General features: G+C 67.5%; 9 non-coding genes across 9 annotated transcripts; all 9 read left to right on the top strand.

Annotated features, from left to right (window-relative positions):
• The first annotated feature begins 768 nt into the window (after positions 1-768).
• On the top strand, positions 769-887 carry LOC141412667 (5S ribosomal RNA). Its single transcript, XR_012437509.1, has one exon. It is a non-coding gene; the product is annotated as a 5S ribosomal RNA (ribosomal RNA).
• A 2,143-nt stretch (positions 888-3,030) lies between these two features.
• Positions 3,031-3,149, top strand: LOC141412908 (5S ribosomal RNA). Its single transcript, XR_012437750.1, has one exon. It is a non-coding gene; the product is annotated as a 5S ribosomal RNA (ribosomal RNA).
• A 2,142-nt stretch (positions 3,150-5,291) lies between these two features.
• Positions 5,292-5,410, top strand: LOC141413211 (5S ribosomal RNA). Its single transcript, XR_012438019.1, has one exon. It is a non-coding gene; the product is annotated as a 5S ribosomal RNA (ribosomal RNA).
• Positions 5,411-7,574: 2,164 nt separating this feature from the next.
• On the top strand, positions 7,575-7,693 carry LOC141413200 (5S ribosomal RNA). Its single transcript, XR_012438008.1, has one exon. It is a non-coding gene; the product is annotated as a 5S ribosomal RNA (ribosomal RNA).
• Positions 7,694-9,857: 2,164 nt separating this feature from the next.
• Positions 9,858-9,976, top strand: LOC141413189 (5S ribosomal RNA). The gene has a single exon (XR_012437999.1). It is a non-coding gene; the product is annotated as a 5S ribosomal RNA (ribosomal RNA).
• A 2,159-nt stretch (positions 9,977-12,135) lies between these two features.
• On the top strand, positions 12,136-12,254 carry LOC141413178 (5S ribosomal RNA). The gene has a single exon (XR_012437989.1). It is a non-coding gene; the product is annotated as a 5S ribosomal RNA (ribosomal RNA).
• A 2,155-nt stretch (positions 12,255-14,409) lies between these two features.
• Positions 14,410-14,528, top strand: LOC141413166 (5S ribosomal RNA). The gene has a single exon (XR_012437978.1). It is a non-coding gene; the product is annotated as a 5S ribosomal RNA (ribosomal RNA).
• A 2,144-nt stretch (positions 14,529-16,672) lies between these two features.
• Positions 16,673-16,791, top strand: LOC141412869 (5S ribosomal RNA). Its single transcript, XR_012437711.1, has one exon. It is a non-coding gene; the product is annotated as a 5S ribosomal RNA (ribosomal RNA).
• Positions 16,792-18,942: 2,151 nt separating this feature from the next.
• LOC141413155 (5S ribosomal RNA) lies at positions 18,943-19,061 on the top strand. Its single transcript, XR_012437973.1, has one exon. It is a non-coding gene; the product is annotated as a 5S ribosomal RNA (ribosomal RNA).
• Positions 19,062-20,828: the final 1,767 nt, after the last annotated feature.

Genomic DNA, 20,828 nt, shown 5'->3' with positions numbered 1-20,828 from the left:
TGCTTGGCGTGGCCGCGGGCCCCGTGACGCCCGAGGACTCGAGTGCTCAGCCCCGTGTAGTGGCCACGAAGGCCTGCCTGGGAGAAACGCCCCGGGAGGCCGGCAGGAACCCGGGATCGGAAGGGATGTGGAGGGGCCCCGGGTCGGAGGAGATGGCTTTGGCTGTGTTTGGTTTTGTTTCTTCTTCCCAAGATCCCGGGTGTGAAAGGGGCCAGAGGTGAAGTCCTGGGCTGGAAAGCCTCACGATTCAGCCCCGCAGCCCCAGGCCCTGAGTGTGGAGGAGGGCGGAGCGGGTCGGCGAAGGGCGCGGCTGCCGTTTTCCTGATGGGCTGGAGGGGCAGTGGCGCTTTCCGGACGAAGAGGACCGGAAGGGTCCCCGAGACCTCCGCTGGGAGCCACGCACCCACCCAAGGATACGGCTCCAGGAGGCGACGGAGGAGGGCGGCTGCTTTCCCTGGCCTGAGCTGTGCGTCCCCCGCCTTGGCCACAGCAGTGAACATTCCCAGAAGAACAAGCGCCCGAGGGCACTGAGAAATTTTCCCCCGAGAAAACTTGACCCTCGTCCTGGCAGCAGGACACCTCGGGAAGAAAGCCACCCAGCGGCCACCTGGGCGAGACCGGCTGCCCGAGCAGGCGCGCGGGGCCTCTGGCCGCTGGCCCCGGGCTGCCAGCCCCCACCTGGACTCCCAGCCGTGCCAGGAGAGCAGCGTGGAGACGCACGCCGGGGCCCTCGGCAGGCTCTTGGGGCTCCCGGAGGCGGCGGCTAGCGTCTACGGCCATACCACCCTGAACGCGCCCGATCTCGTCTGATCTCGGAAGCTAAGCAGGGTCGGGCCTGGTTAGTACTTGGATGGCAGACCGCCTGGGAATACCGGGTGCTGTAGGCTTTTGCTCCTCAATCCCTCGCTGCTCCTTTTGTCTTCGGGGACTTCGCCACCACCCCCCCCACCACCACCACCACCCCCAGCACCACCACCACCACCACCACAACGACCCACCGTGACCACGACCCCGACCCCGTCCGGGCCACCCGCCAGACCCACGCACACCGAATCCTCACAGCTACGTCCCCGAATCCTCTCCCCTCCCCACACTCTCCTGGAGCGCGCGCCCGCGACACGGGTCACCAGCGAGGTTGGTCCCAGGCCACGTTGGGGACCGCTCCCCAACTGCCCTCCAGGCGGGCGGGGAGGGACGTGCGGAAGCCATGAGAAAGTGGGTCCTGCACCCCAGCGGGCCCCACAGCGGGACGCGCCACACCTGGGCTCGCCACAAGGTGGTGCACTGGGTCCAGGGCAAGACGCCAGGGGACAGAGAAGCAGGGAGCCTCAGTCGGGTGCTGCTCCACGTCGCGCTCCGTCGCTCAACCCAAGACAGGGCAGCCAGCGCGCGACCTCTACGTGGGATCCCGCCTCCCACGGCAGAGCCTGCGGTCACAGGGACAGAGGGCGCAGGCTGCCAGAGCTCCGGATGCCAGCGGCAGCTCCCCGTCCCGCTCAAAGGGAGGGAGGTCCGCCGCTGGCGCCCAGTCGCCTGTGCCACCCTCCGGGTCTCAAGTCAGTCAGCTCAAGGACCGGGGCCACCTGGCCTTCGGGGTCACATGGGCTTGGGCACGACGGAAGGGAACGCTTGCCCCCGTGGAACAGACATTCTCCCCGTGGACAACCTCAGGTGCCGGGACCCTCTGCTCCGCCTTGGAAAACCCACCTTCTGCAATGTATGCCCAACGCAATCAGGCCGAGCAGATTGACCCCCCTCGGCCCGGCCCCAGTGTGTGATGGGGCTCTGTGCGTGAGGGCTTGCTCTTCCCCACCTACACCAGGCACGGCATCTAACACACACACACACACACACACACACACACACCACGCAGAGACACCCAGACCACGCACGCACGCACGGGGACGCACCCTCCTCTCCCCCACCCCACACACGAGCAGCCGAAGGACAAGAGGGTATGGCTGGGGCCTGAGCGGGAACAAGAGAAGCCTTGGTTTGCGGCCCCTCGGCCAACTGCATCAGGATTTTTGTCTGGGCTCGGAGGCCAGAGGATCTCTGCCATTTGCTAGCAGGGCCAGGGATGGCAGGAGGGTGGGTACGGGGCTCAGCCAGGGCCAGTTCTGCTGGCACGATCCTGTAGCACGTGGCCGCGTAGCACGGGGCCGGGTCTGAAGGAGGCCAAGCAGGGGCACAAGACCCAACAGCGGCACAGGGAAGAGGCCCAGGGCACCCAGGAGCGAGACGAGACCCGGGAGTCGTGCGTGCTTGGCGTGGCCGCGGGCCCCGTGACGCCCGAGGACTCGAGTGCTCAGCCCCGTGTAGTGGCCGCGAAGGCCTGCCTGGGAGAAACGCCCCGGGAGGCCGGCAGGAACCCGGGATCGGAAGGGATGTGGAGGGGCCCCGGGTCGGAGGAGATGGCTTTGGCTGTGTTTGGTTTTGTTTCTTCTTCCCAAGATCCCGGGTGTGAAAGGGGCCAGAGGTGAAGTCCTGGGCTGGAAAGCCTCACGATTCAGCCCCGCAGCCCCAGGCCCTGAGTGTGGAGGAGGGCGGAGCGGGTCGGCGAAGGGCGCGGCTGCCGTTTTCCTGATGGGCTGGAGGGGCAGTGGCGCTTTCCGGACGAAGAGGACCGGAAGGGTCCCCGAGACCTCCGCTGGGAGCCACGCACCCACCCAAGGATACGGCTCCAGGAGGCGACGGAGGAGGGCGGCTGCTTGCCCTGGCCCGAGCTGGGCGTCCCCCGCCTTGGCCACAGCAGTGAACATTCCCAGAAGAACAAGCGCCCGAGGGCACTGAGAAATTTTCCCCCGAGAAAACTTGACCCTCGTCCTGGCAGCAGGACACCTCGGGAAGAAAGCCACCCAGCGGCCACCTGGGCGAGACCGGCTGCCCGAGCAGGCGCGCGGGGCCTCTGGCCGCTGGCCCCGGGCTGCCAGCCCCCACCCGGACTCCCAGCCGTGCCAGGAGAGCAGCGTGGAGACGCACGCCGGGGCCCTCGGCAGGCTCTTGGGGCTCCCGGAGGCGGCGGCTAGCGTCTACGGCCATACCACCCAGAACGCGCCCGATCTCGTCTGATCTCGGAAGCTAAGCAGGGTCGGGCCTGGTTAGTACTTGGATGGCAGACCGCCTGGGAATACCGGGTGCTGTAGGCTTTTGCTCCTCCCTCCCTCGCTGCTCCTTTTGTCTTCAGGGACTTCGCCACCACCCCCCCCACCACCACCACCACCCCCAGCACCACCACCACCACCACCACAACGACCCACCGTGACCACGACCCCGACCCCGTCCGGGCCACCCGCCAGACCCACGCACACCGAATCCTCACAGCTACGTCCCCGAATCCTCTCCCCTCCCCACACTCTCCTGGGGCGCGCGCCCGCGACACGGGTCACCAGCGAGGTTGGTCCCAGGCCACGTTGGGGACCGCTCCCCAACTGCCCTCCAGGCGGGCGGGGAGGGACGTGCGGAAGCCATGAGAAAGTGGGTCCTGCACCCCAGCGGGCCCCACAGCGGGACGCGCCACAACTGGGCTCGCCACAAGGTGGTGCACTGGGTCCAGGGCAAGACGCCAGGGGACAGAGAAGCAGGGAACCTCAGTCGGGTGCTGCTCCACGTCGCGCTCCGTCGCTCAACCCAAGACAGGGCAGCCAGCGCGCGACCTCTACGTGGGATCCCGCCTCCCACGGCAGAGCCTGTGGTCACAGGGACAGAGGGCGCAGGCCGCCAGAGCTCCGGATGCCAGCGGCAGCTCCCCGTCCCGCTCAAAGGGAGGGAGGGCCGCCGCTGGCGCCCAGTCGCCTGTGCCACCCTCCGGGTCTCAAAGCACTCCTCAGTCAGCTCAAGGACCGGAGCCACCTGGCCTTCGGGGTCACATGGGCTTGGGCACGACGGAAGGGACCGCTTGCCCCCGTGGAACAGACATTCTCCCCGTGGACAACCTCAGGTGCCGGGACCCTCTGCTCCGCCTTGGAAAACCCACCTTCTGCAATGTATGCCCAACGCAATCAGGCCGAGCAGATTGACCCCCTCGGCCCGGCCCCAGTGTGTGATGGGGCTCTGTGCGTGAGGGCTTGCTCTTCCCCACCTACACCAGGCACGGCATCTAACACACACACACACACACACACACACCACGCAGAGACACCCAGACCACGCACGCACGCACGGGGACGCACCCTCCTCTCCCCCACCCCACACACGAGCAGCCGAAGGACAAGAGGGTATGGCTGGGGCCTGAGCGGGAACAAGCGAAGCCTTGGTTTGCGGCCCCTCGGCCAACTGCATCAGGATTTTTGTCTGGGCTCGGAGGCCAGAGGATCTCTGCCATTTGCTAGCAGGGCCAGGGATGGCAGGAGGGTGGGTACGGGGCTCAGCCAGGGCCAGTTCTGCTGGCACGATCCTGTAGCACGTGGCCGCGTAGCACGGGGCCGGGTCTGAAGGAGGCCAAGCAGGGGCACAAGACCCAGCAGCAGCACAGGGAAGAGGCCCAGGGCACCCAGGAGCAGACGAGACCCGGGAGTCGTGCGTGCTTGGCGTGGCCGCGGGCCCCGTGACGCCCGAGGACTCGAGTGCTCAGCCCCGTGTAGTGGCCGCGAAGGCCTGCCTGGGAGAAACGCCCCGGGAGGCCGGCAGGAACCCGGGATCGGAAGGGATGTGGAGGGGCCCCGGGTCGGAGGAGATGGCTTTGGCTGTGTTTGGTTTTGTTTCTTCTTCCCAAGATCCCGGGTGTGAAAGGGGCCAGAGGTGAAGTCCTGGGCTGGAAAGCCTCACGATTCAGCCCCGCAGCCCCAGGCCCTGAGTGTGGAGGAGGGCGGAGCGGGTCGGCGAAGGGCGCGGCTGCCGTTTTCCTGATGGGCTGGAGGGGCAGTGGCGCTTTCCGGACGAAGAGGACCGGAAGGGTCCCCGAGACCTCCGCTGGGAGCCACGCACCCACCCAAGGATACGGCTCCAGGAGGCGACGGAGGAGGGCGGCTGCTTGCCCTGGCCCGAGCTGTGCGTCCCCCGCCTTGGCCACAGCAGTGGACATTCCCAGAAGAACAAGCGCCCGAGAGCACTGAGAAATTTTCCCCCGAGAAAACTTGACCCTCGTCCTGGCAGCAGGACACCTCGGGAAGAAAGCCACCCAGCGGCCACCTGGGCGAGACCGGCTGCCCGAGCAGGCGCGCGGGGCCTCTGGCCGCTGGCCCCGGGCTGCCAGCCCCCACCCGGACTCCCAGCCGTGCCAGGAGAGCAGCGTGGAGACGCACGCCGGGGCCCTCGGCAGGCTCTTGGGGCTCCCGGAGGCGGCGGCTAGCGTCTACGGCCATACCACCCTGAACGCGCCCGATCTCGTCTGATCTCGGAAGCTAAGCAGGGTCGGGCCTGGTTAGTACTTGGATGGGAGACCGCCTGGGAATACCGGGTGCTGTAGGCTTTTGCTCCTCCCTCCCTCGCTGCTCCTTTTGTCTTCGGGGACTTCGCCACCACCCCCCCCACCACCACCACCACCCCCAGCACCACCACCACCACCACCACCACAACGACCCACCGTGACCACGACCCCGACCCCGTCCGGGCCACCCGCCAGACCCACGCACACCGAATCCTCACAGCTACATCCCCGAATCCTCTCCCCTCCCCACACTCTCCTGTGGCGCGCGCCCGCGACCCGGGTCACCAGCGAGGTTGGTCCCAGGCCACGTTGGGGACCGCTCCCCAACTGCCCTCCAGGCGGGCGGGGAGGGACGTGCGGAAGCCATGAGAAAGTGGGTCCTGCACCCCAGCGGGCCCCACAGCGGGACGCGCCACACCTGGGCTCGCCACAAGGTGGTGCACTGGGTCCAGGGCAAGACGCCAGGGGACAGAGAAGCAGGGAGCCTCAGTCGGGTGCTGCTCCACGTCGCGCTCCGTCGCTCAACCCAAGACAGGGCAGCCAGCGCGCGACCTCTACGTGGGATCCCGCCTCCCACGGCAGAGCCTGCGGTCACAGGGACAGAGGGCGCAGGCCGCCAGAGCTCCGGATACCAGCGGCAGCTCCCCGTCCCGCTCAAAGGGAGGGAGGGCCGCCGCTGGCGCCCAGTCGCCTGTGCCACCCTCCGGGTCTCAAAGCACTCCTCAGTCAGCTCAAGGACCGGGGCCACCTGGCCTTCGGGGTCACATGGGCTTGGGCACGACGGAAGGGACCGCTTGCCCCCGTGGAACAGACATTCTCCCCGTGGACAACCTCAGGTGCCGGGACCCTCTGCTCCGCCTTGGAAAACCCACCTTCTGCAATGTATGCCCAACGCAATCAGGCCGAGCAGATTGACCCCTCGGCCCGGCCCCAGTGTGTGATGGGGCTCTGTGAGTGAGGGCTTGCTCTTCCCCACCTACACCAGGCATGGCATCTAACACACACACACACACACACACACACACACACACACACACACACACCACGCAGAGACACCCAGACCACGCACGCACGCACGGGGACGCACCCTCCTCTCCCCCACCCCACACACGAGCAGCCGAAGGACAAGAGGGTATGGCTGGGGCCTGAGCGGGAACAAGCGAAGCCTTGGTTTGCGGCCCCTCGGCCAACTGCATCAGGATTTTTGTCTGGGCTCGGAGGCCAGAGGATCTCTGCCATTTGCTAGCAGGGCCAGGGATGGCAGGAGGGTGGGTACGGGGCTCAGCCAGGGCCAGTTCTGCTGGCACGATCCTGTAGCACGTGGCCGCGTAGCACGGGGCCGGGTCTGAAGGAGGCCAAGCAGGGGCACAAGACCCAGCAGCGGCACAGGGAAGAGGCCCAGGGCACCCAGGAGTTGACGAGACCCGGGAGTCGTGCGTGCTTGGCGTGGCCGCGGGCCCCGTGACGCCCGAGGACTCGAGTGCTCAGCCCCGTGTAGTGGCCGCGAAGGCCTGCCTGGGAGAAACGCCCCGGGAGGCCGGCAGGAACCCGGGATCGGAAGGGATGTGGAGGGGCCCCGGGTCGGAGGAGATGGCTTTGGCTGTGTTTGGTTTTGTTTCTTCTTCCCAAGATCCCGGGTGTGAAAGGGGCCAGAGGTGAAGTCCTGGGCTGGAAAGCCTCACGATTCAGCCCCGCAGCCCCAGGCCCTGAGTGTGGAGGAGGGCGGAGCGGGTCGGCGAAGGGCGCGGCTGCCGTTTTCCTGATGGGCTGGAGGGGCAGTGGCGCTTTCCGGACGAAGAGGACCGGAAGGGTCCCCGAGACCTCCGCTGGGAGCCACGCACCCACCCAAGGATACGGCTCCAGGAGGCGACGGAGGAGGGCGGCTGCTTGCCCTGGCCCGAGCTGTGCGTCCCCCGCCTTGGCCACAGCAGTGGACATTCCCAGAAGAACAAGCGCCCGAGAGCACTGAGAAATTTTCCCCCGAGAAAACTTGACCCTCGTCCTGGCAGCAGGACACCTCGGGAAGAAAGCCACCCAGCGGCCACCTGGGCGAGACCGGCTGCCCGAGCAGGCGCGCGGGGCCTCTGGCCGCTGGCCCCGGGCTGCCAGCCCCCACCCGGACTCCCAGCCGTGCCAGGAGAGCAGCGTGGAGACGCACGCCGGGGCCCTCGGCAGGCTCTTGGGGCTCCCGGAGGCGGCGGCTAGCGTCTACGGCCATACCACCCTGAACGCGCCCGATCTCGTCTGATCTCGGAAGCTAAGCAGGGTCGGGCCTGGTTAGTACTTGGATGGGAGACCGCCTGGGAATACCGGGTGCTGTAGGCTTTTGCTCCTCCCTCCCTCGCTGCTCCTTTTGTCTTCGGGGACTTCGCCACCACCCCCCCCACCACCACCACCACCCCCAGCACCACCACCACCACCACCACCACAACGACCCACCGTGACCACGACCCCGACCCCGTCCGGGCCACCCGCCAGACCCACGCACACCGAATCCTCACAGCTACATCCCCGAATCCTCTCCCCTCCCCACACTCTCCTGTGGCGCGCGCCCGCGACCCGGGTCACCAGCGAGGTTGGTCCCAGGCCACGTTGGGGACCGCTCCCCAACTGCCCTCCAGGCGGGCGGGGAGGGACGTGCGGAAGCCATGAGAAAGTGGGTCCTGCACCCCAGCGGGCCCCACAGCGGGACGCGCCACACCTGGGCTCGCCACAAGGTGGTGCACTGGGTCCAGGGCAAGACGCCAGGGGACAGAGAAGCAGGGAGCCTCAGTCGGGTGCTGCTCCACGTCGCGCTCCGTCGCTCAACCCAAGACAGGGCAGCCAGCGCGCGACCTCTACGTGGGATCCCGCCTCCCACGGCAGAGCCTGCGGTCACAGGGACAGAGGGCGCAGGCCGCCAGAGCTCCGGATACCAGCGGCAGCTCCCCGTCCCGCTCAAAGGGAGGGAGGGCCGCCGCTGGCGCCCAGTCGCCTGTGCCACCCTCCGGGTCTCAAAGCACTCCTCAGTCAGCTCAAGGACCGGGGCCACCTGGCCTTCGGGGTCACATGGGCTTGGGCACGACGGAAGGGACCGCTTGCCCCCGTGGAACAGACATTCTCCCCGTGGACAACCTCAGGTGCCGGGACCCTCTGCTCCGCCTTGGAAAACCCACCTTCTGCAATGTATGCCCAACGCAATCAGGCCGAGCAGATTGACCCCTCGGCCCGGCCCCAGTGTGTGATGGGGCTCTGTGAGTGAGGGCTTGCTCTTCCCCACCTACACCAGGCACGGCATCTAACACACACACACACACACACACACACACACACACACACACACACACCACGCAGAGACACCCAGACCACGCACGCACGCACGGGGACGCACCCTCCTCTCCCCCACCCCACACACGAGCAGCCGAAGGACAAGAGGGTATGGCTGGGGCCTGAGCGGGAACAAGCGAAGCCTTGGTTTGCGGCCCCTCGGCCAACTGCATCAGGATTTTTGTCTGGGCTCGGAGGCCAGAGGATCTCTGCCATTTGCTAGCAGGGCCAGGGATGGCAGGAGGGTGGGTACGGGGCTCAGCCAGGGCCAGTTCTGCTGGCACGATCCTGTAGCACGTGGCCGCGTAGCACGGGGCCGGGTCTGAAGGAGGCCAAGCAGGGGCACAAGACCCAGCAGCGGCACAGGGAAGAGGCCCAGGGCACCCAGGAGTTGACGAGACCCGGGAGTCGTGCGTGCTTGGCGTGGCCGCGGGCCCCGTGACGCCCGAGGACTCGAGTGCTCAGCCCCGTGTAGTGGCCGCGAAGGCCTGCCTGGGAGAAACGCCCCGGGAGGCCGGCAGGAACCCGGGATCGGAAGGGATGTGGAGGGGCCCCGGGTCGGAGGAGATGGCTTTGGCTGTGTTTGGTTTTGTTTCTTCTTCCCAAGATCCCGGGTGTGAAAGGGGCCAGAGGTGAAGTCCTGGGCTGGAAAGCCTCACGATTCAGCCCCGCAGCCCCAGGCCCTGAGTGTGGAGGAGGGCGGAGCGGGTCGGCGAAGGGCGCGGCTGCCGTTTTCCTGATGGGCTGGAGGGGCAGTGGCGCTTTCCGGACGAAGAGGACCGGAAGGGTCCCCGAGACCTCCGCTGGGAGCCACGCACCCACCCAAGGATACGGCTCCAGGAGGCGACGGAGGAGGGCGGCTGCTTGCCCTGGCCCGAGCTGTGCGTCCCCCGCCTTGGCCACAGCAGTGGACATTCCCAGAAGAACAAGCGCCCGAGAGCACTGAGAAATTTTCCCCCAAGAAAACTTGACCCTCGTCCTGGCAGCAGGACACCTCGGGAAGAAAGCCACCCAGCGGCCACCTGGGCGAGTCCGGCTGCCCGAGCAGGCACGCGGGGCCTCTGGCCGCTCGTCCCGGGCTGCCAGCCCCCACCCGGACTCCCAGCCGTGCCAGGAGAGCAGCGTGGAGACGCAAGCCGGGGCCCTCGGCAGGCTCTTGGGGCTCCCGGAGGCGGCGGCTAGCGTCTACGGCCATACCACCCTGAACGCGCCCGATCTCGTCTGATCTCGGAAGCTAAGCAGGGTCGGGCCTGGTTAGTACTTGGATGGGAGACCGCCTGGGAATACCGGGTGCTGTAGGCTTTTGCTCCTCCCTCCCTCGCTGCTCCTTTTGTCTTCGGGGACTTCGCCACCACCCCCCCCACCACCACCACCACCCCCAGCACCACCACCACCACCACCACCACAACGACCCACCGTGACCACGACCCCGACCCCGTCCGGGCCACCCGCCAGACCCACGCACACCGAATCCTCACAGCTACGTCCCCGAATCCTCTCCCCTCCCCACACTCTCCTGGGGCGCGCGCCCGAGACACGGGTCACCAGCGAGGTTGGTCCCAGGCCACGTTGGGGACCGCTCCCCAACTGCCCTCCAGGCGGGCGGGGAGGGACGTGCGGAAGCCATGAGAAAGTGGGTCCTGCACCCCAGCGGGCCCCACAGCGGGACGCGCCACACCTGGGCTCACCACAAGGTGGTGCACTGGGTCCAGGGCAAGACGCCAGGGGACAGAGAAGCAGGGAGCCTCAGTCGGGTGCTGCTCCACGTCGCGCTCCATCGCTCAACCCAAGACAGGGCAGCCAGCGCGCGACCTCTACGTGGGATCCCGCCTCCCACGGCAGAGCCTGCGGTCACAGGGACAGAGGGCGCAGGCCGCCAGAGCTCCGGATGCCAGCGGCAGCTCCCCGTCCCGCTCAAAGGGAGGGAGGGCCGCCGCTGGCGCCCAGTCGCCTGTGCCACCCTCCGGGTCTCAAAGCACTCCTCAGTCAGCTCAAGGACCGGGGCCACCTGGCCTTCGGGGTCACATGGGCTTGGGCACGACGGAAGGGACCGCTTGCCCCCGTGGAACAGACATTCTCCCCGTGGACAACCTCAGGTGCCGGGACCCTCTGCTCCGCCTTGGAAAACCCACCTTCTGCAATGTATGCCCAACGCAATCAGGCCGAGCAGATTGACCCCCTCGGCCCGGCCCCAGTGTGTGATGGGGCACTGTGCGTGAGGGCTTGCTCTTCCCCACCTACACCAGGCACGGCATCTAACACACACACACACACACACACACACACACACACACACACCACGCAGAGACACCCAGACCACGCACGCACGCACGGGGACGCACCCTCCTCTCCCCCACCCCACACACGAGCAGCCGAAGGACAAGAGGGTATGGCTGGGGCCTGAGCGGGAACAAGCGAAGCCTTGGTTTGCGGCCCCTCGGCCAACTGCATCAGGATTTTTGTCTGGGCTCGGAGGCCAGAGGATCTCTGCCATTTGCTAGCAGGGCCAGGGATGGCAGGAGGGTGGGTACGGGGCTCAGCCAGGGCCAGTTCTGCTGGCACGATCCTGTAGCACATGGCCGCGTAGCACGGGGTCGGGACTGAAGGAGGCCAAGCAGGGGCACAAGACCCAGCAGCGGCACAGGGAAGAGGCCCAGGGCACCCAGGAGCAGACGAGACCCGGGAGTCGTGCGTGCTTGGCGTGGCCGCGGGCCCCGTGACGCCCGAGGACTCGAGTGCTCAGCCCCGTGTAGTGGCCGCGAAGGCCTGCCTGGGAGAAACGCCCCGGGAGGCCGGCAGGAACCCGGGATCGGAAGGGATGTGGAGGGGCCCCGGGTCGGAGGAGATGGCTTTGGCTGTGTTTGGTTTTGTTTCTTCTTCCCAAGATCCCGGGTGTGAAAGGGGCCAGAGGTGAAGTCCTGGGCTGGAAAGCCTCACGATTCAGCCCCACAGCCCCAGGCCCTGAGTGTGGAGGAGGGCGGAGCGGGTCGGCGAAGGGCGCGGCTGCCGTTTTCCTGATGGGCTGGAGGGGCAGTGGCGCTTTCCGGACGAAGAGGACCGGAAGGGTCCCCGAGACCTCCGCTGGGAGCCACGCACCCACCCAAGGATACGGCTCCAGGAGGCGACGGAGGAGGGCGGCTGCTTGCCCTGGCCCGAGCTGTGCGTCCCCCGCCTTGGCCACAGCAGTGGACATTCCCAGAAGAACAAGCGCCCGAGAGCACTGAGAAATTTTCCCCCGAGAAAACTTGACCCTCGTCCTGGCAGCAGGACACCTCGGGAAGAAAGCCACCCAGCGGCCACCTGGGCGAGACCGGCTGCCCGAGCAGGCGCGCGGGGCCTCTGGCCGCTGGCCCCGGGCTGCCAGCCCCCACCCGGACTCCCAGCCGTGCCAGGAGAGCAGCGTGGAGACGCACGCCGGGGCCCTCGGCAGGCTCTTGGGGCTCCCGGAGGCGGCGGCTAGCGTCTACGGCCATACCACCCTGAACGCGCCCGATCTCGTCTGATCTCGGAAGCTAAGCAGGGTCGGGCCTGGTTAGTACTTGGATGGGAGACCGCCTGGGAATACCGGGTGCTGTAGGCTTTTGCTCCTCCCTCCCTCGCTGCTCCTTTTGTCTTCGGGGACTTCGCCACCACCCCCCCCACCACCACCACCACCCCCAGCACCACCACCACCACCACCACCACAACGACCCACCGTGACCACGACCCCGACCCCGTCCGGGCCACCCGCCAGACCCACGCACACCGAATCCTCACAGCTACATCCCCGAATCCTCTCCCCTCCCCACACTCTCCTGTGGCGCGCGCCCGCGACCCGGGTCACCAGCGAGGTTGGTCCCAGGCCACGTTGGGGACCGCTCCCCAACTGCCCTCCAGGCGGGCGGGGAGGGACGTGCGGAAGCCATGAGAAAGTGGGTCCTGCACCCCAGCGGGCCCCACAGCGGGACGCGCCACACCTGGGCTCGCCACAAGGTGGTGCACTGGGTCCAGGGCAAGACGCCAGGGGACAGAGAAGCAGGGAGCCTCAGTCGGGTGCTGCTCCACGTCGCGCTCTGTCGCTCAACCCAAGACAGGGCAGCCAGCGCGCGACCTCTACGTGGGATCCCGCCTCCCACGGCAGAGCCTGCGGTCACAGGGACAGAGGGCGCAGGCCGCCAGAGCTCCGGATACCAGCGGCAGCTCCCCGTCCCGCTCAAAGGGAGGGAGGGCCGCCGCTGGCGCCCAGTCGCCTGTGCCACCCTCCGGGTCTCAAAGCACTCCTCAGTCAGCTCAAGGACCGGGGCCACCTGGCCTTCGGGGTCACATGGGCTTGGGCACGACGGAAGGGACCGCTTGCCCCCGTGGAACAGACATTCTCCCCGTGGACAACCTCAGGTGCCGGGACCCTCTGCTCCGCCTTGGAAAACCCACCTTCTGCAATGTATGCCCAACGCAATCAGGCCGAGCAGATTGACCCCCTCGGCCCGGCCCCAGTGTGTGATGGGGCTCTGTGCGTGAGGGCTTGCTCTTCCCCACCTACACCAGGCACGGCATCTAACACACACACACACACACACACACACACACACACACCACGCAGAGACACCCAGACCACGCACGCACGCACGGGGACGCACCCTCCTCTCCCCCACCCCACACACGAGCAGCCGAAGGACAAGAGGGTATGGCTGGGGCCTGAGCGGGAACAAGCGAAGCCTTGGTTTGCGGCCCCTCGGCCAACTGCATCAGGATTTTTGTCTGGGCTCGGAGGCCAGAGGATCTCTGCCATTTGCTAGCAGGGCCAGGGATGGCAGGAGGGTGGGTACGGGGCTCAGTCAGGGCCAGTTCTGCTGGCACGATCCTGTAGCACGTGGCCGCGTAGCACGGGGTCGTGTCTGAAGGAGGCCAAGCAGGGGCACAAGACCCAGCAGCGGCACAGGGAAGAGGCCCAGGGCACCCAGGAGCAGACGAGACCCGGGAGTCGTGCGTGCTTGGCGTGGCCGCGGGCCCCGTGACGCCCGAGGACTCGAGTGCTCAGCCCCGTGTAGTGGCCGCGAAGGCCTGCCTGGGAGAAACGCCCCGGGAGGCCGGCAGGAACCCGGGATCGGAAGGGATGTGGAGCGGCCCCGGGTCGGAGGAGATGGCTTTGGCTGTGTTTGGTTTTGTTTCTTCTTCCCAAGATCCCGGGTGTGAAAGGGGCCAGAGGTGAAGTCCTGGGCTGGAAAGCCTCACGATTCAGCCCCGCAGCCCCAGGCCCTGAGTGTGGAGGAGGGCGGAGCGGGTCGGCGAAGGGCGCGGCTGCCGTTTTCCTGATGGGCTGGAGGGGCAGTGGCGCTTTCCGGACGAAGAGGACCGGAAGGGTCCCCGAGACCTCCGCTGGGAGCCACGCACCCACCCAAGGATACGGCTCCAGGAGGCGACGGAGGAGGGCGGCTGCTTGCCCTGGCCCGAGCTGTGCGTCCCCCGCCTTGGCCACAGCAGTGGACATTCCCAGAAGAACAAGCGCCCGAGAGCCCTGAGAAATTTTCCCCCGAGAAAACTTGACCCTCGTCATGGCAGCAGGACACCTCGGGAAGAAAGCCACCCAGCGGCCACCTGGGCGAGACCGGCTGCCCGAGCAGGCGCGCGGGGCCTCTGGCCGCTGGCCCCGGGCTGCCAGCCCCCACCCGGACTCCCAGCCGTGCCAGGAGAGCAGCGTGGAGACGCACGCCGGGGCCCTCGGCAGGCTCTTGGGGCTCCCGGAGGCGGCGGCTAGCGTCTACGGCCATACCACCCTGAACGCGCCCGATCTCGTCTGATCTCGGAAGCTAAGCAGGGTCGGGCCTGGTTAGTACTTGGATGGGAGACCGCCTGGGAATACCGGGTGCTGTAGGCTTTTGCTCCTCCCTCCCTCGCTGCTCCTTTTGTCTTCGGGGACTTCGCCACCACCCCCCCCCCACCACCACCACCCCCAGCACCACCACCACCACCACCACCACAACGACCCACCGTGACCACGACCCCGACCCCGTCCGGGCCACCCGCCAGACCCACGCACACCGAATCCTCACAGCTACGTCCCCGAATCCTCTCCCCTCCCCACACCCTCCTGTGGCACGCGCCCGCGACACGGGTCACCAGCGAGGTTGGTCCCAGGCCACGTTGGGGACCGCTCCCCAACTGCCCTCCAGGCGGGCGGGGAGGGACGTGCGGAAGCCATGAGAAAGTGGGTCCTGCACCCCAGCGGGCCCCACAGCGGGACGCGCCACACCTGGGCTCGCCACAAGGTGGTGCACTGGGTCCAGGGCAAGACGCCAGGGGACAGAGAAGCAGGGAGCCTCAGTCGGGTGCTGCTCCACGTCGCGCTCCGTCGCTCAACCCAAGACAGGGCAGCCAGCGCGCGACCTCTACGTGGGATCCCGCCTCCCACGGCAGAGCCTGCGGTCACAGGGACAGAGGGCGCAGGCCGCCAGAGCTCCAGAAGCCAGCGGCAGCTCCCCGTCCCGCTCAAAGGGAGGGAGGGCCGCCGCTGGCGCCCAGTCGCCTGTGCCACCCTCCGGGTCTCAAAGCACTCCTCAGTCAGCTCAAGGACCGGGGCCACCTGGCCTTCGGGGTCACATGGGCTTGGGCACGACGGAAGGGACCGCTTGCCCCCGTGGAACAGACATTCTCCCCGTGGACAACCTCAGGTGCCGGGACCCTCTGCTCCGCCTTGGAAAACCCACCTTCTGCAATGTATGCCCAACGCAATCAGGCCGAGCAGATTGACCCCCTCGGCCCGGCCCCAGTGTGTGATGGGGCTCTGTGCGTGAGGGCTTGCTCTTCCCCACCTACACCAGGCACGGCATCTAACACACACACACACACACACACACACCACGCAGAGACACCCAGACCACGCACGCACGCACGGGGACGCACCCTCCTCTCCCCCACCCCACACACGAGCAGCCGAAGGACAAGAGGGTATGGCTGGGGCCTGAGCGGGAACAAGCGAAGCCTTGGTTTGCGGCCCCTCGGCCAACTGCATCAGGATTTTTGTCTGGGCTCGGAGGCCAGAGGATCTCTGCCATTTGCTAGCAGGGCCAGGGATGGCAGGAGGGTGGGTACGGGGCTCAGCCAGGGCCAGTTCTGCTGGCACGATCCTGTAGCACGTGGCCGCGTAGCACGGGGCCGGGTCTGAAGGAGGCCAAGCAGGGGCACAAGACCCAGCAGCGGCACAGGGAAGAGGCCCAGGGCACCCAGGAGCAGACGAGACCCGGGAGTCGTGCGTGCTTGGCGTGGCCGCGGGCCCCGTGACGCCCGAGGACTCGAGTGCTCAGCCCCGTGTAGTGGCCGCGAAGGCCTGCCTGGGAGAAACGCCCCGGGAGGCCGGCAGGAACCCGGGATCGGAAGGGATGTGGAGGGGCCCCGGGTCGGAGGAGATGGCTTTGGCTGTGTTTGGTTTTGTTTCTTCTTCCCAAGATCCCGGGTGTGAAAGGGGCCAGAGGTGAAGTCCTGGGCTGGAAAGCCTCACGATTCAGCCCCGCAGCCCCAGGCCCTGAGTGTGGAGGAGGGCGGAGCGGGTCGGCGAAGGGCGCGGCTGCCGTTTTCCTGATGGGCTGGAGGGGCAGTGGCGCTTTCCGGACGAAGAGGACCGGAAGGGTCCCCGAGACCTCCGCTGGGAGCCACGCACCCACCCAAGGATACGGCTCCAGGAGGCGACGGAGGAGGGCGGCTGCTTGCCCTGGCCCGAGCTGTGCATCCCCCGCCTTGGCCACAGCAGTGGACATTCCCAGAAGAACAAGCGCCCGAGAGCACTGAGAAATTTTCCCCCGAGAAAACTTGACCCTCGTCCTGGCAGCAGGACACCTCGGGAAGAAAGCCACCCAGCGGCCACCTGGGCGAGACCGGCTGCCCGAGCAGGCGCGCGGTGCCTCTGGCCGCTGGCCCCGGGCTGCCAGCCCCCACCCGGACTCCCAGCCGTGCCAGGAGAGCAGCGTGGAGACGCACGCCGGGGCCCTCGGCAGGCTCTTGGGGCTCCCGGAGGCGGCGGCTAGCATCTACGGCCATACCACCCAGAACGCGCCCGATCTCGTCTGATCTCGGAAGCTAAGCAGGGTCGGGCCTGGTTAGTACTTGGATGGGAGACCGCCTGGGAATACCGGGTGCTGTAGGCTTTTGCTCCTCCCTCCCTCGCTGCTCCTTTTGTCTTCGGGGACTTCGCCACCACCCCCCCCACCACCACCACCACCCCCAGCACCACCACCACCACCACCACCACAACGACCCACCGTGACCACGACCCCAACCCCGTCCGGGCCACCCGCCAGACCCACGCACACCGAATCCTCACAGCTACGTCCCCGAATCCTCTCCCCTCCCCACACTCTCCTGGGGCGCGCGCCCGCGACACGGGTCACCAGCGAGGTTGGTCCCAGGCCACGTTGGGGACCGCTCCCCAACTGCCCTCCAGGCGGGCGGGGAGGGACGTGCGGAAGCCATGAGAAAGTGGGTCCTGCACCCCAGCGGGCCCCACAGCGGGACGCGCCACACCTGGGCTCGCCACAAGGTGTTTCACTGGGTCCAGGGCAAGACGCCAGGGGACAGAGAAGCAGGGAGCCTCAGTCGGGTGCTGCTCCACGTCGCGCTCCGTCGCTCAACCCAAGACAGGGCAGCCAGCGTGCGACCTCTACGTGGGATCCCGCCTACCACGGCAGAGCCTGCGGTCACAGGGACAGAGGGCGCAGGCCGCCAGAGCTCGGGATGCCAGCGTCAGCTTCCCGTCCCGCTCAAAGGGAGGGAGGGCCGCCGCTGGCGCCCAGTCGCCTGTGCCACCCTCCGGGTCTCAAAGCACTCCTCAGTCAGCTCAAGGACTGGGGCCACCTGGCCTCCGGGGTCACATGGGCTTGGGCACGACGGAAGGGACCGCTTGCCCCCGTGGAACAGACATTCTCCCCGTGGACAACCTCAGGTGCCGGGACCCTCTGCTCCGCCTTGGAAAACCCACCTTCTGCAATGTATGCCCAACGCAATCAGGCCGAGCAGATTGACCCCCTCGGCCCGGCCCCAGTGTGTGATGGGGCTCTGTGCGTGAGGGCTTGCTCTTCCCCACCTACACCAGGCACGGCATCTAACACACACACACACACACACACACACACACACCACGCAGAGACACCCAGACCACGCACGCACGCACGGGGACGCACCCTCCTCTCCCCCAGCCCACACACGAGCAGCCGAAGGACAAGAGGGTATGGCTGGGGCCTGAGCGGGAACAAGCGAAGCCTTGGTTTGCGGCCCCTCGGCCAACTGCATCAGGATTTTTGTCTGGGCTCGGAGGCCAGAGGATCTCTGCCATTTGCTAGCAGGGCCAGGGATGGCAGGAGGGTGGGTACGGGGCTCAGCCAGGGCCAGTTCTGCTGGCACGATCCTGTAGCACATGGCCGCGTAGCACGGGGTCGTGTCTGAAGGAGGCCAAGCAGGGGCACAAGACCCAGCTGCGGCACAGGGAAGAGGCCCAGGGCACCCAGGAGCAGACGAGACCCGGGAGTCGTGCGTGCTTGGCGTGGCCGCGGGCCCCGTGACGCCCGAGGACTCGAGTGCTCAGCCCCGTGTAGTGGCCGCGAAGGCCTGCCTGGGAGAAACGCCCCGGGAGGCCGGCAGGAACCCGGGATCGGAAGGGATGTGGAGGGGCCCCGGGTCGGAGGAGATGGCTTTGGCTGTGTTTGGTTTTGTTTCTTCTTCCCAAGATCCCGGGTGTGAAAGGGGCCAGAGGTGAAGTCCTGGGCTGGAAAGCCTCACCATTCAGCCCCGCAGCCCCAGGCCCTGAGTGTGGAGGAGGGCGGAGCGGGTCGGCGAAGGGCGCGGCTGCCGTTTTCCTGATGGGCTGGAGGGGCAGTGGCGCTTTCCGGACGAAGAGGACCGGAAGGGTCCCCGAGACCTCCGCTGGGAGCCACGCACCCACCCAAGGATACGGCTCCAGGAGGCGACGGAGGAGGGCGGCTGCTTGCCCTGGCCCGAGCTGTGCGTCCCCCGCCTTGGCCACAGCAGTGGACATTCCCAGAAGAACAAGCGCCCGAGAGCACTGAGAAATTTTCCCCCGAGAAAACTTGACCCTCGTCCTGGCAGCAGGACACCTCGGGAAGAAAGCCACCCAGCGGCCACCTGGGCGAGACCGGCTGCCCGAGCAGGCGCGCGGTGCCTCTGGCCGCTGGCCCCGGGCTGCCAGCCCCCACCCGGACTCCCAGCCGTGCCAGGAGAGCAGCGTGGAGACGCACGCCGGGGCCCTCGGCAGGCTCTTGGGGCTCCCGGAGGCGGCGGCTAGCGTCTACGGCCATACCACCCTGAACGCGCCCGATCTCGTCTGATCTCGGAAGCTAAGCAGGGTCGGGCCTGGTTAGTACTTGGATGGGAGACCGCCTGGGAATACCGGGTGCTGTAGGCTTTTGCTCCTCCCTCCCTCGCTGCTCCTTTTGTCTTCGGGGACTTCGCCACCACCCCCCCCACCACCACCACCACCCCCAGCACCACCACCACCACCACCACCACAACGACCCACCGTGACCACGACCCCGACCCCGTCCGGGCCACCCGCCAGACCCACGCACACCGAATCCTCACAGCTACGTCCCCGAATCCTCTCCCCTCCCCACACTCTCCTGGGGCGCGCGCCCGCGACACGGGTCACCAGCGAGGTTGGTCCCAGGCCACCTTGGGGACCGCTCCCCAACTGCCCTCCAGGCGGGCGGGGAGGGACGTGCGGAAGCCATGAGAAAGTGGGTCCTGCACCCCAGCGGGCCCCACAGCGGGACGCGCCACACCTGGGCTCGCCACAAGGTGGTGCACTGGGTCCAGGGCAAGACGCCAGGGGACAGAGAAGCAGGGAGCTTCAGTCGGGTGCTGCTCCACGTCGCGCTCCGTCGCTCAACCCAAGACAGGGCAGCCAGCGCGCGACCTCTACGTGGGATCCCGCCTCCCACGGCAGAGCCTGCGGTCACAGGGACAGAGGGCGCAGTCCGCCAGAGCTCCGGATGCCAGCGGCAGCTCCCCGTCCCGCTCAAAGGGAGGGAGGGCCGCCGCTGGCGCCCAGTCGCCTGTGCCACCCTCCGGGTCTCAAAGCACTCCTCAGTCAGCTCAAGGACCGGGGCCACCTGGCCTTCGGGGTCCCATGGGCTTGGGCACGACGGAAGGGACCGCTTGCCCCCGTGGAACAGACATTCTCCCCGTGGACAACCTCAGGTGCCGGGACCCTCTGCTCCGCCTTGGAAAACCCACCTTCTGCAATGTATGCCCAACGCAATCAGGCCGAGCAGATTGACCCCCTCGGCCCGGCCCCAGTGTGTGATGGGGCTCTGTGCGTGAGGGCTTGCTCTTCCCCACCTACACCAGGCACGGCATCTAACACACACACACACACACACACACACCACGCAGAGACACCCAGACCACGCACGCACGCACGGGTCGCACCCTCCTCTCCCCCACCCCACACACGAGCAGCCGAAGGACAAGAGGGTATGGCTGGGGCCTGAGCGGGAACAAGCGAAGCCTTGGTTTGCGGCCCCTCGGCCAACTGCATCAGGATTTTTGTCTGGGCTCGGAGGCCAGAGGATCTCTGCCATTTGCTAGCAGGGCCAGGGATGGCAGGAGGGTGGGTACGGGGCTCAGCCAGGGCCAGTTCTGCTGGCACGATCCTGTAGCACGTGGCCGCGTAGCACGGTGTCGGGTCTGAAGGAGGCCAAGCAGGGGCACAAGACCCAGCAGCGGCACAGGGAAGAGGCCCAGGGCACCCAGGAGCAGACGAGACCCGGGAGTCGTGCGTGCTTGGCGTGGCCACGGGCCCCGTGACGCCCGAGGACTCGAGTGCTCAGCCCCGTGTAGTGGCCGCGAAGGCCTGCCTGGGAGAAACGCCCCGGGAGGCCGGCAGGAACCCGGGATCGGAAGGGATGTGGAGGGGCCCCGGGTCGGAGGAGATGGCTTTGTCTGTGTTTGGTTTTGTTTCTTCTTCCCAAGATCCCGGGTGTGAAAGGGGCCAGAGGTGAAGTCCTGGGCTGGAAAGCCTCACGATTCAGCCCCGCAGCCCCAGGCCCTGAGTGTGGAGGAGGGCGGAGCGGGTCGGCGAAGGGCGCGGCTGCCGTTTTCCTGATGGGCTGGAGGGGCAGTGGCGCTTTCCGGACGAAGAGGACCGGAAGGGTCCCCGAGACCTCCGCTG

Source organism: Castor canadensis, chromosome 10 (genome assembly GCF_047511655.1).
Source record: "Castor canadensis chromosome 10, mCasCan1.hap1v2, whole genome shotgun sequence".
Classification (NCBI taxonomy): Eukaryota; Metazoa; Chordata; class Mammalia; order Rodentia; family Castoridae; genus Castor; species Castor canadensis.
Note: the sequence above shows the minus strand (reverse complement) of the source record. Positions and strands in the feature narration are given on the sequence as shown.